Below are 17657 nucleotides of genomic sequence, written 5' to 3' on the forward strand. Positions count from 1 at the left end.
ATATAAATTTAAATGCTATTGTCCCCTTTAAAAATATTTGTTGTTTTAAACATAACATTCATTCAAACACTGAATCTCAGTTATCTTCCCCCTATACTCAAAGGCTAAAAAAGTCATCATAAAAACATTTTAATTGTAACTAAATACAAAAATAAAACCTTTAATCATGTTAATTAATAAGATACCTTACATTTATAACAGAGATGCATGTTTAATTGTTAACAAGTATTTAAAAAAAAACACAAATAAAAACAATTATTTGTACTCTTGGTATTAATTAAAAATAAAATCCCCATCCATAAAAATGACATATAAACATTACACATGTGTACAGAACACACAAAGAACACCTGTTTATTGTCCTGCCAAAAAATCAATAGCACAAGACTTACCTGAACTTGAGGCGTATATATTTCACACAGGTGATGTAACCTTAACACACTTGTTATAAGTTCGTCACATTCAGTAAATGAATTTATGAAATAAAAATCTCTGTTGTTAAATTAATGGTTTAGAGACTGGAAAATGTATACAAGATACACGCTTGACTCTGTGGTCACACAGGTTGTTCTACAAGCACAAGGCTTACAGCGATAATGTGTGCCGAACTGAGGCTTTGCAGGGGTGTGACATTTTAATTAACGTCAAGTAACTATTAAATTCGTGAGTTAAAATTCTAAACAACGATCTTAAAAGTACTTATAAATACATAGTAATACACATATTTAATGACCACTATAAGCCCATTAAGCCTTTGCTAATCAAAGGCAATCTGTTTAATTTTCCCTGTATTGCGCCCCTGAATTAGCACTGAGTCACATGGTCTGTCAGCTATGGGAAATGTGATAAGTTGACAAGCTGAAAGCTCTGTGTACATTGCACTGTGGCAGCGAGAGGTCGATGGGCTAAATATAGATCTTAACACAATGTTTATCCTGCCTTGTAATTCAGCGTTTAAAGCCCAGGGGCTGACAGATAGATTATCACAAGTACCTATGTTGGACAGACGACAAGATAACAGGTGCAGACGACAGAACGAACTTGTGACGATAAAGACGAGACAATCACATAGCTCCCAAAATCAATATCGTTAATATGCATAACTTCTATCGATTAAGTACATGTATGCAATTCAACAAACGTTTGTACATTGTTGAAGTGATATGTGATTTTCCGCAAAACAGTTCGAAACTTTTTTCTCCTTTATTTGTTTTTCTTAACCTCCGACACAGCGCTAAAATTGCAACTTACAGGTAAGCCCATTAAAAGGCAGGGAGAATTTATATAATGAATAATAGGGCAGGTAAGTTTTACATACCTCGAATAAGGTGCATATATACCCATTTATACTTGCATAAAAATATTTTAAACAATGAAGAAAAGTGATTTTTTTTATACATGAAAATATTAACTGCTTTAAGAAGATGGAAGAGGCATTGCCCATAATGCCTTTGGAAAAAGAAAATAATTATTATGATCGGTAAATAAATATATAAAGAAACCTATGTTTTTATTTGTATAATCTCTGTCAAACATCAGCATTTAGGTCATTTTGAGCTGCATGGCTTCTGATGTGTCCGATTTGAACTAAACTTTAACCTTTAATTCCGGTCAATCACCCTGCTTTTCTCGATTTTATTTTAGTCACCTGTCTGCTTTTTCGCGATTGTTGTGAAATTTTGTTTTGATATTCCACGCTTATCCAATAGCCTCGGATATCCAGCACTAGGTCACTGTCTACTGCTGATTTCCGGTATAATGACATGATTGACTACGAGCGTTCTTATGTCAGTGGTAGTATGAACAAATGAATGAACTCACAGTGGGATAAAATTGGCGTAATCTGGTCGGTGATGGCTATAATTTTTTGAAAGTGACTTGTCAAGGAAATTTTTGCGATGAACCAATGTTTAAAAAACGATGCCCGCAGAGAAAGCCAAAATCTTAAATAAATGAATGTCGATGTTTCTTACCATGATTGCAGCATAGAAAAAGTAGGTTAAGTCACAATCACAACTCCCAGACTGATGGAAGAGTTGCATGTAAAAATATATTCTCGGAAAAGAAGTATGATTTGTTGGGGAAAGCAGGTTTTTTTTCGCGGGAAAGTAGAGCCTGAGTCTAATCAGCGAAAAAGAGAAACAGGGTTCTGTTCCTTTCGTTGTCATAACACACCCGGCTGTGATTTAGACTTTGCAGCTTTTGTCTCGACAGTTAGCACAGTAAGTGAAATCGGCTTTCGGAACGCTAATTTTAATTGGTTCGTACACATATATATCAACTGTTTCACTTTTTTCCCACTTGAGTTCCCCTTGTCCTTGATTTGACCTTGCTTTTAGGAATCAACAGCTGAACATTTCTGTCAAATGACAATGCGGACTCAAACCACCATCAACGCTAGACAAGACATGATTTTCTATTCATTAATACTACTCAGTATATATGTACTAGTAGTATTTGTCTATCTTCAGCTATTTTTACCTTCTCACAAGATGTGGGATTTTTTTTTTGCTTTAATGATTATTTAATTTATATTTGATGTATGCATGTAAAACTTGTTTAAAGAGTTTACAGAATTAAATTGTGATGGAAATATACTGACATTCAGGTGACTTACAATATCTGTGAGCAGATATATGTTATTTTAAGCAATTGATGACAATTAATGATGATTTTGCAACAGAAAAAAAAACGCAAAAAAGAAAAGAAAATTTTAGGATGAAACGAAAAGTATTCGAGAAAAACAGTCCTTGAAACAATACAAATTTGGAACTGAGCAAACACGAACTTCCAAAATAATGAAAATATCAGAGGTGGGATCAGGTACCATGGAGGAGCGAGCACCCCTTGCAGACCGGTCACGACCGCTATGTGCTCCTTGTCTTGATCGTGGGAATAATGGGAAAATATGTTGACAATTCAGTGTGCAAATAATGGTCTAAAATTGTATGAAAAAGTCAGTCAGCATTTGACTTCATGATAAATTGTTTTTGCTTTCAAGGTCATTATATCGACCATAGAACTTGCGAAATGATGACTTTAAACGAGACTGCTGATATTCTTGTTTCATCAACATGCCTGTCAATAACCTACCTCATTTTAGAAATTGTTCATACGTAGAGCATGAATTTGCATATCGAATCAACGGAGAGATATAAATCCCGTATGCGGGTGATGAAAGTAAATTGCTGCATAACTAATGGAAGTTGACGATTGAAAAATTAAAGTCATCTCACGTTTATCATAAAGCTTGGTTGTTTGATTTCCATTAACACCTTTTTCAAGTAAAATAACTAAATATGTAACAGATGTCTTAGACTTCGAGGAATCTTTTATTTTAACTTTATCGGGATATATATGTGTGGTATCAACAAAGATTGAAATAACCATTGTTTATTGACAATACGTTGTCGATATATCAAAATGCCGAATTGAAGGACACAGTAAGTGTTCTCTTCTTTTCACGTACAAGATTTTGAACAAATCGTGCTTCATATGAAGTTTGCCTCTAAATGCACACTCCTCTAAAATTAGGCTTTACCAAAGAAAAAGTCAATATAATTTAATAATTTACATAATAGGGCCTCCATGTATTCATCAAATTGAGCATAATATTCTCAAGTGAACATGTGACCCGTCACCATGGGCCTCGATCTTATAGGTACATGTATTTCATATTCATAATTCATTACCAGTCTGAAATTAAACAACAGAATTCAATTAATGATGTAAATTAGGTTTGAAACAAGGGGGGGGGGGTAAATTTTTGGCCCATAATTGGAACTTTTTAAATCTATTTTCTCATATAGATCAACAACAAATATTATTCAAATTAGTTTAAAGCGTTTTTGATGATTTTTTCCAAAATGTACAAACTTTTTTATACTTGATTAGGCAGAAACACCTTGAAAGCTGCCATATACCATTTATACCCAATCAATTTAGTCAACCCCCACCCTTCTCCCATCAACACACACACACGCAAACACACCCTTTCCTGTTTTTGGAAATAGGCCTAGATGGCAAAGTTAAGATAAAACATCTTTTGTAAATAATAATTTTAAATTTGTTCTTATACTGTAAATGTATCTGAAGACCTGCATCACATTGGGCTTGCGTCACGTACCTAACTTAAGTACTAGTTTTACCATTATCATTTTTAGATAGCACTGCACGTGCAGTACTAGGCCTAGTGTTGTGTACACATCATTGCATGTATGTCAGTTGGAATTATTTTGTGTTTAATTGGATTATATTTCATGAAGTTGGAGCTATGGCAGTCGGTAAGTACACGTTTTGGTATAGATTTGGGTAAAATAGTCTGAAATGCAACTGGTTAGGTTAAAGTTTAAAGGATCAAAGGTCATCCGATGCTGCAATAAGACGAATTTCACATTCTAAAGAGTTATCGCCCGTTATCGACGTTACATTCAGTTACAAAATACAGAATTTTTTTCTGAGAGGGAGGGGGGACTTCCAGACCAGAATTTTCTGAGAAGCAAATAAAAGGAGAAGTTATGGTGGTGTCTGTTTTCTAGGGTGGAGGGCATCCAAAGTCTTTTTTATATTATAGTCCTGCAAATTCGGGGGGGGGGGGGGGGATCTCAAGATACACTTCCAGTCCCTGTAAACAGTAATGGCAAATGATCATGTGACTCCTAAATAGTAGGAAACTTTTTCCATTTGACAATACATAATTTTGCGCTTTTTGTGTTATTATGTTATGTAAATTTAATGGTATAAAGGTTTTGAACCCCCTGGAGGTCATCCCCACTCTCCTAATGATTCTAACTGGAAATGTTCACAATATGACTGCATTAAATGAAATAAAAGTGCATCAATGATAAGATTGCTTGACATTTCATTCATCAACCTATCCTCCTAGAATTAGGAATGAAAATCATTCAAAGAGATGGACCACATTAAAGTATTTGTATATAGGCTATTAACATATTTTTTTAAAAATGTAAAACAAGCAGTAGTTTGCATACATGTCATGAATATAAACAGGGGTCTGGGATGGGGTGAAGGGAAGGATCGAGTTCCTGTCTCTTTACGTCTTAATGGTTGAAAACTCCTAAAATGAATGTTGACCTCAAATCCGACTTGTCCTCATTATTTTTCAAGTGGGGGTGTCTCCATTTGAGTGAAAAATTCCTGAGAGGGATGTTTAACAACAAACAAACAATTAAATGACATAAAAACACAATATTGATTTGCGTTAAGAAATATGCAGGGGATTTTTTCCATCATAAATCTTCTTCTCAAGAACAGCAAGGGCATTATTGTCCCCCGTTTTGGGGGAAAGGGAGGGAACATTATACACTTATTTAATGACTACGAGGTAAACAGTCAAACTGTTGTCCCGAGGTAGTGGGGGAGACCTGGGAAACTGTTGCCCAAGGCCGAAGGCCAAGGGCAACAGTTTCCCAGGTCTCCCCCACGTACTACTGAGGGACAACAGTTTGACTGTTTCACCGAGTAGTCATTGAATAAGTGTTTTATTACCTAACCTACTATATAATTAATTAAATTGGAATAAAAACACACAAACAATCAATAAAAAGTTTTCACAATTGTTTATTCACATACTTGTCTATTAATTAGCTGAATACATAATATAAAGACTAAATTAATATTTTTATTTTAAAGTAATACTTAATAAATTTATTGTTTGTGTGTTTTGTTTAAATTTAATTCATTATAGAGCAGGTAAATAGTGATGTCGTGATCATCAAAACGCTTGAATATCACAATGACGCTTTAACCAGTCAACAGTTCATTCTGTGGACCGGTCAACAGTTCACTGTTTCATGATCACGCAAAAACATAAAGTAAACCGTGAAACAGTTCAAAATGCCTAATTATAATTTAGATAGTAAGTTAGGTAATAATAAATCTTATTTGTCTGTCAGTCTGGCCATCTTTGACAGTATGTGCATCTGTCACAATAAATTTAACCTTGATCATAACTTTTGAATAATATGAGATAGGGCTTTTATATTTCACATGTACATTACCACAAAACTTTCTAAATGTACTATGATTTTTTAACCCAAGTGAGACCTTGACCTCAAAATTTTACCTACTTTCCAAAAAATAACATTTTAAATTAATCATTTTGAAAGAGAAAAGATATGGCATTTAAATTATACATGTATATTACATGTGAAAAGACTTTTCTAAATATATCATGACTTTTGACTTTCTGATCTTGACGTAGAAGTTTAACCTACTTTTCAAAAATATTATATATATATATTATATATATATATAACTTTTGATTGAAAAGAGATGGGTCTTTCATATTTGACATGTACTTTACCTGCAACAAAATATTTCGAGCATGCGATGATTTCCCCCCTTTGACCTAATTTTCATAAAGTGACATATGATAGGGATGCATATTTGATACACAATCTGCCATAAATTATGGCATCCCATTCACTTAAACACAGAAAGCAAAGGACCACAATTCTTTGAATTTGCATGTATAATCTTGATATGGAAACATCCTCATATAATGTATATTCAAGTTTTTTATGCTACGCCATGATTAGGAATACATGTATTAGTTTTTGTCATGTCCGTCCTCCACCCTTCCATCTGTCTTTCCATCGAGCTCAAAGAAATTACTTTCTAGATATTTTATCAAAGTTCATATGCTGATGCATATACTGATGTAAACTATCCAACTGTGGCAATATTTTTTATGCGCCCGGATCGATAGATCCCGGGCATATATTGTTTTTGTCCTGTCTGTTTGTCTGTTTATCTGTTTGTCTGTTTGTCTGTTGTCAACTTTAACTTTGGCCATAACTTTTGAACAATAAGAGATAGAGACTTCATATTTGGTATGCATACTCCACTATTAAAGTCCTTTCAAATGACATCAAGGTCAATGACCTTGTGACCTTGACTGTGACCTATATGCTAAAAATAGCTTTTTCCACTGTTTGTCATAACTTTTTAACCATAGGAGATAGGGACTTGATATTTGGTATGCATACTCCTCTAATAAAGCCCTTTCAGTTGACAACTTGATATTTGGTATGCATACTTTTTGCCATAACTTTTGAAATAGGAGATAAAGCACCTTTCAGTTGATGACAAGGTCAATGACCTTGTGACCTTGACTGTGACCTATATGCTAAAAAGCTTTTTAGCTTTTTACACTTTTTGTTCTTTCAGATGACACCATAACTTTTTGACCGTGACCCTAAAAATAGGAGATAGGAACTTCATATTTAGGATGCATACTCCACTGATTAAATTCTTTCAAATGACACCATGGTCAATGACCTTGACTGTGACCTATATGCTAAAAATAGCTTTTTACACTTTTGGCCATAACTTTTAAACCATAGTAGATAGGGACTTCATATTTGGGATGCATACTCCACTGATTAAGTTCTTTCAAATGACACCACGGCCAGTGACCTTGTGACCTTGACTGTGACCAATATGCTAAAAATAGATTTTTTGAACTTTGTTTCCGCCGGGCGCATAGTGTTTCACAAACACATCTTGTTTACCTTTACTTTCCTTTGACCTTTACTTAACTTTTCTTAAAATTAGTGTTTAGCTTTATTTTAGAGAAACCATAATGATTCAAGTTGTGTAATGAAACTTCACATGATGATACATACTGATGTAAGCAATTAAAGCTTTACAATGCTTCACTCTTTTTTACCTTGACATTTCCTGTGATCTTGACCTCACTGTCTTAGACTAGATCAGTTTTGAATAAACAGTTCAAGATATATTAATCAAACTTCATATGCTAATACATACTGATGAGAGCTATTATTGCATTAACTTATTTTGACCTTGAATTTTCTTTTGACCTTGACCTCACTTTTTAAAATATGTGTTTATCTAAGTTTCAAATAAACCATTAATTATATTTTTATCAAAATTCATTTGATAATAGTAAATTCACACTGATGTAAGCTTTTCAGCTAGAACAACATTTTGACCACAACTTTTCCTTTGACTTCTCTTTTCTTAAAACAAAGTGTTAAGCTCACTTTTATTAAATCATTAAAGATATTTTTATCAAACATAATAAGCTAATATGTATTAGTGAGAGCTATTCAGCTGCATCAAAAACTTCATCTTGCACATTCCTGTGACCTTGACCTCCCTCCTCTTTAATATGTATTTTGCTTAGTTTTTAAGAAATAATTTAAGACATTTTTATGTTTAACATGCACTTATACATAATTTGATGAGAATTTATTATCTATATCCAATTTATTTATATTTTAGTTTCAATTCTGAAAAAAAAACTGTTTAAGATATTTTCATCAAACTTTATACACAAATACAAATTTTAGTTTTTAGTTTTTAGCTCACCTGAGCTGAAGGCTCAAGTGAGCTTTTCTGATCATATTTTGTCCGGCGTCCGTCTGTCTGTCTAGCTGTCTGTAAACTTTTCACATTTTCGACTTCTTCTCAAGAACCACTGGGCCATTTCAACCAAACTTGCCACAAAGCATCCTTGGGTGAAGGGGATTCAAGTTTTTTCAAATGAAGGGCCATGCCCTCATTCAAGGGGAGATAATTGGGAATTAATGAAAATTTGGTGGCATGTTTTAAAAATCTTCTTCTCAAGAACCACTATGCCAGGAAAGATGAAACTTATGGGTTAACATCCTCAGGTAGTGAATATTCAAATGTGTTCAAATCATGACCCCCGGGGGTAGGGCAGGGCCAAAATGGCCGACTAAAGTTTTATATAGAAATATATTGGAAAATTCTTTAAAAATCTTCTTCTCAAGAACCACTGTGCCAGGAAAGATGAAACTTATGGAGTAACATCCTCAGATAGTGTAGATTCAAGTTTGTTCAAATCATGACCCCCGGGGGTAGGGCAGGGCCAAAATGGCTGATCAAAGTTTTACATAGAAATATATAGGAAAATTCTTTAAAAATCTTCTTCTCAAGAATGACAAAGCCATAATTCATCAAATTTATATGGAAGCATCCTCAGGTAGTGAAGATTCAAGTTTGTTCAAATCATGACCCTGGGGGTAGGGCGGGGCCAAAAAGGCCGACCAAAGTTTTACATAGAAATTTATGGGAAAATTCTTTAAAAATCTTCTTCTCAAGAATGACAAATCCATAATTCATCATATTTATATGGAAGCATCTTCAGGTAGTGTAGATTCAAAAATTTGTACAAATCATGACCCCAGGGGGTAGGGCGGGGCCAAAATGGCCGACCAAAGTTTTACATAGAAATATATGGAAAATTCTTTGAAGAAAAGCAAATCCATGATTGATCATGGGATTACTTTTGGATTTTAACTTTTCAATTATAAACCAATTTCTACTTTTTCTTAGCTTCAGTACTCAGGTGAGCGATGTGGCCCATGGGCCTCTTGTTTAATGTACCATTAGTAATACACATCTGGCGGGACATTCATGTCCTATAGACATATTTCTAGTTTTTCAAATCATCACCTCAGGCTAGGGTCAGGCCACAATTAGGGATCAAAGTTTTATTTAGGAATAAAAGGAAACACATCTTTAAAGTTCTTCTTTTCAGGAACACCAAGAGCATGATTAATATGGAAATATTCTCAAGAGGTGTAGATTCAAGTTTGTACAAATCATGACCACCAGGGTTAGGGAGGTGCCATATTATTCCAGCCCCTTTTTGCCATCCATATGAAAATTCAAATTTTGAAACCATTTTACACATACACAAAACAAACCAATCATTTTCTAAATGATCATGGTTTAAAGCTATTGCAGCATAAGATATTAGGGAAGTTCTTGAAAGCAGGGTGATTAAACATGTCAAATATATGTAAAAAAAAAATATATAAAAATTCTACCTCGATTTGATCCCCATCCCCCCACCCCCCGGGCAAAATGAAAATTCCGAAACCTTACTGCACATCTACATGACACCACCAACCATCTCTTAAAATATGATAAGGCTGCTGAGTAAAATGTAGAAGGAGTTCAGGGAAGAAGGGGCTTTTTGTATAAAAAAAACGTCATTTTTCGACCCCCATTTGATCCCCCGGGGCAAAATCAAAATTCCGAAACCTTACTGCACATCTACATGACACCACCAACCATCTCTCAAAAGATGATTAGGCTGCTGAGTAAAATATAGAAGGAGTTCAGAGAAGAAGGGGCTTTTTGTATAAAAAACGTCATTTTTCGACCCCCATTTGATCCCCTGGGGCAAAATCAAAATTCCGAAACCTTACTGCACATCTACATGACACCACCAACCATCTCTCAAAAGATGATTAGGCTGCTGAGTAAAATGTAGAAGGAGTTCAGGGAAGAAGGGGCTTTTTGTATAAAAAACATCATTTTTCGACCCCCATTTGATCCCCTGGGGCAAAATCAAAATTCCGAAACCTTACTGCACATCTACATGACACCACCAACCATCTCTCAAAAGATGATTAGGCTGCTGAGTAAAATGTAGAAGGAGTTCAGGGAAGAAGGGGCTTTTTGTATAAAAAACGTCATTTTTCGACCCCCATTTGATCCCCCGGGGCAAAATCAAAATTCCGAAACCTTACTGCACATCTACATGACACCACCAACCATCTCTCAAAAGATGATTAGGCTGCTGAGTAAAATGTAGAAGGAGTTCAGGGAAGAAGGGGCTTTTTGTATAAAAAACGTCATTTTTCGACCCCCATTTGATCCCCCGGGGCAAAATCAAAATTCCGAAACCTTACTGCACATCTACATGACACCCCAACCATCTCCCAAAGGATGATTAAGCTACTGTGAAAAATGTAGAAGGAGTTCAGGGAAGAAGGGGCTTTTTGTATAAAAAACGTCATTTTTCGACCCCCATTTGATCCCCCGGGGCAAAATCAAAATTCCGAAACCTTACTGCACATCTACATGACACCCCCAACCATCTCCCAAAGGATGATTAAGCTACTGTGAAAAATGTAGGAGGAGTTCAGGGAAGAAAAGTGTGACAGACGGACGGACGGACGGACGGACGGACGGACGGACGGACATGAGTAACAACAATATACCCGAACTTTCTTTCGAAAGTGCGGGTTTATGCAGCAATATACTTTAATCACCTACAAACGGAGTTTATATATCTCAGTGATTCGATACGCAAGAGCATGCTCTACGTATTATTAATTTTTAAAACAAGGTACATTATTAACAAACAAGTTGATGAAATAAGAAGATCAGCAGTCTCGTTTTAAGTCATCATTTCGTAAGTTCTATGGTCGATACAATGACCTTGTCGACAAATACAATTTATCATTCATTCAGTCAAATGCTGACTGGCGTTTTTCATATTAATTGTTAGTACATTATTTATACACTTATCTGTCGACGGCTTTTTCCGTTATTTCCCGATCATGGCAGGGAGAACACGGCAGTGTGACCAGTCGGCAGGGGAAGTCCAAATATAGACTTTCCTTAACCTTTTCCTTAACCATTTTAACTTTTCAATGGGAACGAGTGTAGTTTGAATTATATAGAGGTAGCGAATAGTATTCAAGATCAAAAGTACATATAGCAGTACAAAATAGGAGCAAAGCAAATATGGACCTCCAAAACATCAGAAGTGGGATCAGGTACCATGGAGAAGTGAGCATACCCTGCCGACAGGTCACACCCGCAGTATGCTCCTTGTCATGATCGGGAAACAACGGAAAAATCCTTCGTCAACTCAGTGTATAAATAATACATGAACAATTAGTATGAAAAACACAAGTCAGCATTTGACTCAACGATAAATTTTACTGAACAGGTCATTGAATCGATCATAAAACTTACGAAATGATGACTTTAAACGAGACTGCTGGTGTTCTTATTTCATCAACTTATTTTTTAATTGTTTACCTCGTTTAAGAAAATGTTCATACGTAGAGCATGCTCTTGCGTATCCAACCAACTGAGATATATATACTCCGTATGCAGGGGATGAATGTACGAGGGCCATTCGAAAAATAAGTCTACTAGACAATGCTTCCCATCGTTATATTATTATCACGTTTTCGTAAATAAAACATTTATTCTGTCGAATTGTGAAATTTTATACCATTTGAGTAATTAGAACTCACGTTAGCAAATTTTCAAATCAATATGATTTGAAACCTCGGAGCACGGTTAACCAACATTGTAAAGTCAAATAAAACGTCAATATAGTTTCTCAAAATTACTCTGCCTTTTAATTTCATACACAGTTTGTAGCGTATTCTCCATTCGTAAAAAAAACAAAACAAAAAAACGTTCCAAGGCGTTCCTAACCCTTTTCACAAAATTTTTAACTATGACCTGTTTCTTTGCAGACCATATATCTTCCGATTCCAAATCTTAATTACTCAAAATATTGCGTTTTCCATTTTATACCAAACCGTTGCTTATTTTTCAAATATTTCCTGGTTTATGTAAAATTTCAAAGTTTGTAGTAGAGGTTTCTCAAATGCAAAACTAAATTTTATTTCTCCGTGACGTCTTCCAACGTGATGGTTTTTGCCTTTTTTATACACAAAGAAAGATGCTTGGTTGAACATTTACTGGAACCCACTATGTATCTTTGTAAGGATTCTTATGAAGTATTGAAATCCAATATATACATGGTAGTTGAAGTTCATTTTGGTTCTTTTGGATATTAGTATTAAAAGTATTCAAAACTGACATATAATTTTGAGACAATATCTTCCAACAATCTGTTAGAATCCCCACTGGTACTAATTGCACCCTGTTATTAGGAGACTTAATCACTTATGTTTTATTCATATGAAGCTGAATTTATTAAAAACATTTAATAGAGAAAAAGAGAACCCTTGCTATGGCTTTCAAATCGACATTTAGCTAAACCGACGACGTACTTTCAATTAACAAATTGAATGTAATTTCCATTCATAATGTCGACATGGTATATTCCAGAAGGCGTCTTCATATGAGTAAAGATTCCAATGAGCTTGAAATTGATGATATCAGAGTCCGATACATGTGTTTCAATTTTAGATTTTACAAGAGAAAGACGTTAATGGTAACATAACAACAAAAATTTGATAAACCTGACGACTTTTCAATCGTCAACCTCCCTTACTTATGCAGCAATATACTTTCATCACCTGCATACGGAGTTTATATCTCTTAGTTGATTCGATATGCAAGAACATGCTCTACGAAGGAACAATTTTTAAAACGAGGTGGTTGGTGACAAAACAATATATCATTAAGTCAAATACCGAATGACTCGCGCATACTAGTGTTTCTTAAGAGAAAAAAGAGTGAAAGCCACAAGTTGTAAAGTTTTGTCTCGCTAAGAAAAAGTGGAGAATAAACTCGTGAAAATATGATGTCGCTAAAATTAAGTGATTTACATTTTTTTTTTCATCAAAGAAGATATCTTACACAATCAATACTGTTTGTATTTAACTTTCAGCAACCAAAAAAGATTTGGAGAGTTTTAAGAAAAAGTATAATGAAGCTAGCGAGAAAGTTGTAGAGAAAAATCGACAATATCAAAAATTACAGGTAAAATGATTTCAAGAGGCTTATTCTTGCCTTGTTTTAGGATTTTCTTTTCTTTACACTTAATTTACTTCATCTTCCTGCGTTCTTAAAACTAAATCTGTTCTCTTAATTTCCATATTGTTTACAATTTCTGGTTTCTAGCTCCACTGCAGAAGTTTCTGTTCCGATTTTTTCATAGGCATTTTACGAAAATAAATCTGTTGAATTGTAGATTAGATTGAATTGAAACAGCTGCATTCCTTAATGTTACATCGATGCAATTTTTGTTACTGAGATGAGTGATGTTTTGAGCTGACTACTATAATTTTGCTTTCAGTCATTGTTTGATGCCTTAAAAAGAAAGTGCATAACTCCATCCACTTTTGAAGGTGGTGATGCTGTAAGCAGTGGCAAGGCCTGGAATCCTCTTGCTAACTTCACAATGCCAATCGGCTCAGATCAAGGCAGGTGTCCAGTTAATATACCATTATTGAAAAAAATGTATATTTACTTAAATTTTTTTCTATATTAAAAACACTTCTCTTTTTCTCAGGCATTAGTGCAAGTACTTCTTTAGGTAGCATTTCAAACAGTAAGAGAAACTCTCCAGAAACTGGTCGTGGTAAGTGCATGTCAATATTTATTTGGAAGGATACTGATATTTGAATATTATTCAAAATAGATTTATTTGTGAATTTTGCAATGTTTTTTGCCTTTCAACAGAAGTGCCCTTTACATTCCGGATAACAGATACTCCAATCTTCAAACAAAATGGAAACCATCAACAGAATAAGAAAAGTAGGGAGCAGCAGAGGCAGAACAGAAATCCGTTGGATCTAGACTTCCCTTCTCACTGACCCATTGTATATTGGTAACACCTGTCTGCATGACATGAAGAATGCAAAGTACTGAATTTTACAGAAATAAATCTCATCTTGTTTTAAAAATGATTTTTTTCTTTTGAAAAAAATTCAGCAGTTGATTGCTCTGCTATAATCCCGTTCTCTTCACATAATGGAGCATGAAACATTGTCAGACATTAAACAAATTGTCTTTTCTCAATGATATTTTATTTTTTGCATTTGATAAGCTTTACTTATCTTCAAGAAAGAAAAAGCTTGGAAATTTAATTTGAACAAATCGTTTGACAAGCACTCATTTAAAAACACCACTTTCTAAAAACAATCATTCCTCTAGAGATTTTGTGTCTGTCCTATACTGCATTTTTAAGCTCTTTAAGTAAGATTTCAAGTCCTCTTTGTTGAGTTTCGAGTTTCGTGACAACTGAACCAATCGTCCAGAGAGTTTAAAAATGATTCTCTTTTCCTTCGTTTCCTTGTCAACTTCAGGTTGTCTCTGGAAAAATATGAGAGAGAAAGAAACTTGTATTTATATATTACTCAGCAAAGTACTACATGTACTTGGTTTAATTAAAATATATTCAGTATGCACTTAAAAATAAGAATCTAGTCTAAGCTGAGGGGTTGGGGGCATGAGGGCAAGAATTTTTTAAAAAAAATATGTAAAACATACCCCCTTTTTAGAAGAAATTGAAGAAGCCAAACTTTTAGCTTTCTGAATCACATCCCTTGGAAGAGTTGATAGTTCTGCTACTTGATACCTACAAGCATAACAGTTATGTGGTTTAAATTTTATCAATATTAGCATTTAAAACAATTTACAAGTGTCAGGATTTCAATCAAGCATTCAAAACATAATAAAATTAACAAAAAACAATTGCTGATTTGATTTTCTGATATTTTGACTTTGAAACTAAGCACTGCTTTTTAGTACCATAATGCTCCTCTTTGTCTGTCCCTTTGTCAATACATGAGTGTACACCACTTTCTCATTTTATTTTCCTCATTAAATGTTTTGCTAATCATAAAACAGTAGCTGAAAAAATATATATATATTTCTAGCTAGCTGCTATTTGTTTTATTATAAAAAAGTTTCTCATATAATTATACTAAGGTATATACTTTGATGTTATAGACTATTTTCACATAGTTCCAGACTTTAGCTCTACTGGTTAATAGTAATACTTATAACAAATGAAAAAGAAAAGTAGCAGTTGGGACTTGAAACTTTAAAACAGCAATAAATAGAATAATGATACTTAATTAAGTCACTTTTTTGTGACAATATTGCAACAAGTCCACAACTGTAAGACTAGCTTTCAATAATTTTTTTTAAAAATTTCAATTTTAGTTACAGGGCAACATCATTCATCAAAATAAATATAATAAAAAAACGATAAAGACAATAATGTATCTTAGTGTGGTGTATCTGCATACCACATTATGTCATAATCAAACTAAAACTGTATCTAAAGTAATAGCATTTTAAAATTATTTTACAAAAATTTCTATTTCTAGTAACCAAGGCAACACCGTTCATCAAAATAAACAAGAGGCCCATGGGCCACATCGCTCACCTGAGCACTGTGGCTAGGAAAAAGTAGCAATTGGTTTATTATTGAAAAATTTAAATCCAAAAATAGTCCCATGACCAATCATGGCTTTGCTATTCTTGAGAAGATGATTTTTAAAGAATTTTCCCATATATTTCTATGTAAAACTGTGGTCGGCTGATTTGGCTTCGCACTACCCCCTGGGTGCTATGATTTGAACAAACTTGAATCTACACTACCTGAGGATACTTCCATATATATATGATCAATTATGGCTTTGCTATTATTGAGAAGAAGATTTTTAAAAGAATCTTCCTATATATTTCTATGTAAAATTGTGGTCTGCCATTGTGGTCTCCCCTACCCCCGGGGGTTATGATTTGAACAAACTTGAATCTACACTACCTGAGGATGCTTCTATATAAATATGATCAGTTATGGCTTTGCTATTCTTGAGAAGAAGATTTTTAAAGAATTTTCCTGTATATTTTTATGTAAAACTGTGGTCGGCCATTGTGGCCCCGCCCTACCCCGGGGGGTCATGATTTGAAAACAAACTTGAATCTACACTACCTGAGGATGCTTCCATATAAGTATGAACAATTGTGGCTTTGCAATTTTTGATAAGAAGATTTTTAAAGAATTTTCCTATATATTTCTATGTAAAACTGTGGTCGGCCATTTTTGGCCCCGCCCTACCCCCCGGGTCATGATTTGAACAAACTCTGAATCTACACTACCTGAGGATGCTTCCATATAAATATGATCAATTATGGCTTTGCTGTTCTTGAGAAGAAGATTTTTTAAGAATTTTCCTATATATTTTCTATGTAAAACTTTGGTCGGCCATTTTGTCCCCGCCCTACCCCCGGGGTCATGATTTGAACAAACTTGAATCTACACTACCTGAGGATGTTTCTCCGTAGGTTTCATCTTTCCTGGCACAGTGGTTCTTGAGAAGAAGATTTTTAAAACATACAACCAAATTTTCATTAATTCCCAATCATCTCCCCTTGAATAAGGGCGTGGCCCTTCATTTGAACAAACTTAAATCCCCTTCACCCAAGGATGCTTTGTGGCAAGTTTGGTTGAAATTGGCTTAGTGGTTCTTGAGAAGAAGTCGAAAATGTGAAAAGTTTACAGACGGACAGACAGCTAGACAGACAGACGGACGACGGACAAAATGTGATCAGAAAAGCTCACTAGAGCTTTCAGCTCAGGTGAGCTAAAAACGGATATATAGAATTATGTATCTTAGTGTAGTCTACTTGTGAGCCAAGTCATATTGAAATCAGATCAAACTTGTGGGAGAAGAAGCATTTTGAAAGCATTTCACAGAAATTTCTATTTTTAGTAACCAAGGCAACACCGTTCATTGAAATCAATAACTTATGCACAGAATTATGTATCTTAGTGTAGTCTACTTGTGTGCTAAGTTATATTAAAATCAAACCAAAACTGTAGGAGAAGGAGCATTTTGAAAGCATTTCACAAAAATATCTATTTTTAGTCACCACGGCAACATCGTTCATCGAAATCAAAAACCGATGCACAGAAGTAATTCTTATCTTATCTTATTATGTATCTTAGTATAGTCTACTTGTGAGCCAAGTCAAATTGAAATCAGATCAAAACTGTAGGAGAAGTAGCATTTTGAAAAATTGTTTACAGACAGACAGACAGCTAGACGGACGGACGATGGAGGCATTACTATCACATAAGCTCTTCTGGGCTCTGACCAGTAGAGCTAGAAACTACAAGT

At 34.4% G+C, this 17657-nt stretch overlaps 1 long non-coding RNA gene across 1 annotated transcript; it reads left to right on the plus strand.

The window, feature by feature from the left end:
- Positions 1 to 734: 734 nt before the first annotated feature.
- Positions 735 to 14486, plus strand: LOC134240453 (uncharacterized). Its single transcript, XR_009986451.1, has 4 exons — positions 735 to 1253; positions 13412 to 13503; positions 13820 to 14104; positions 14206 to 14486. It is a non-coding gene; the product is annotated as an uncharacterized LOC134240453 (long non-coding RNA).
- Positions 14487 to 17657: the final 3171 nt, after the last annotated feature.

This window comes from Saccostrea cucullata, unplaced genomic scaffold (assembly GCF_032062105.1).
Source record: "Saccostrea cucullata isolate Sc308-1 unplaced genomic scaffold, CSIRO_AGI_Scuc_v1 ctg2607, whole genome shotgun sequence".
Taxonomy (NCBI): domain Eukaryota; kingdom Metazoa; phylum Mollusca; class Bivalvia; order Ostreida; family Ostreidae; genus Saccostrea; species Saccostrea cuccullata.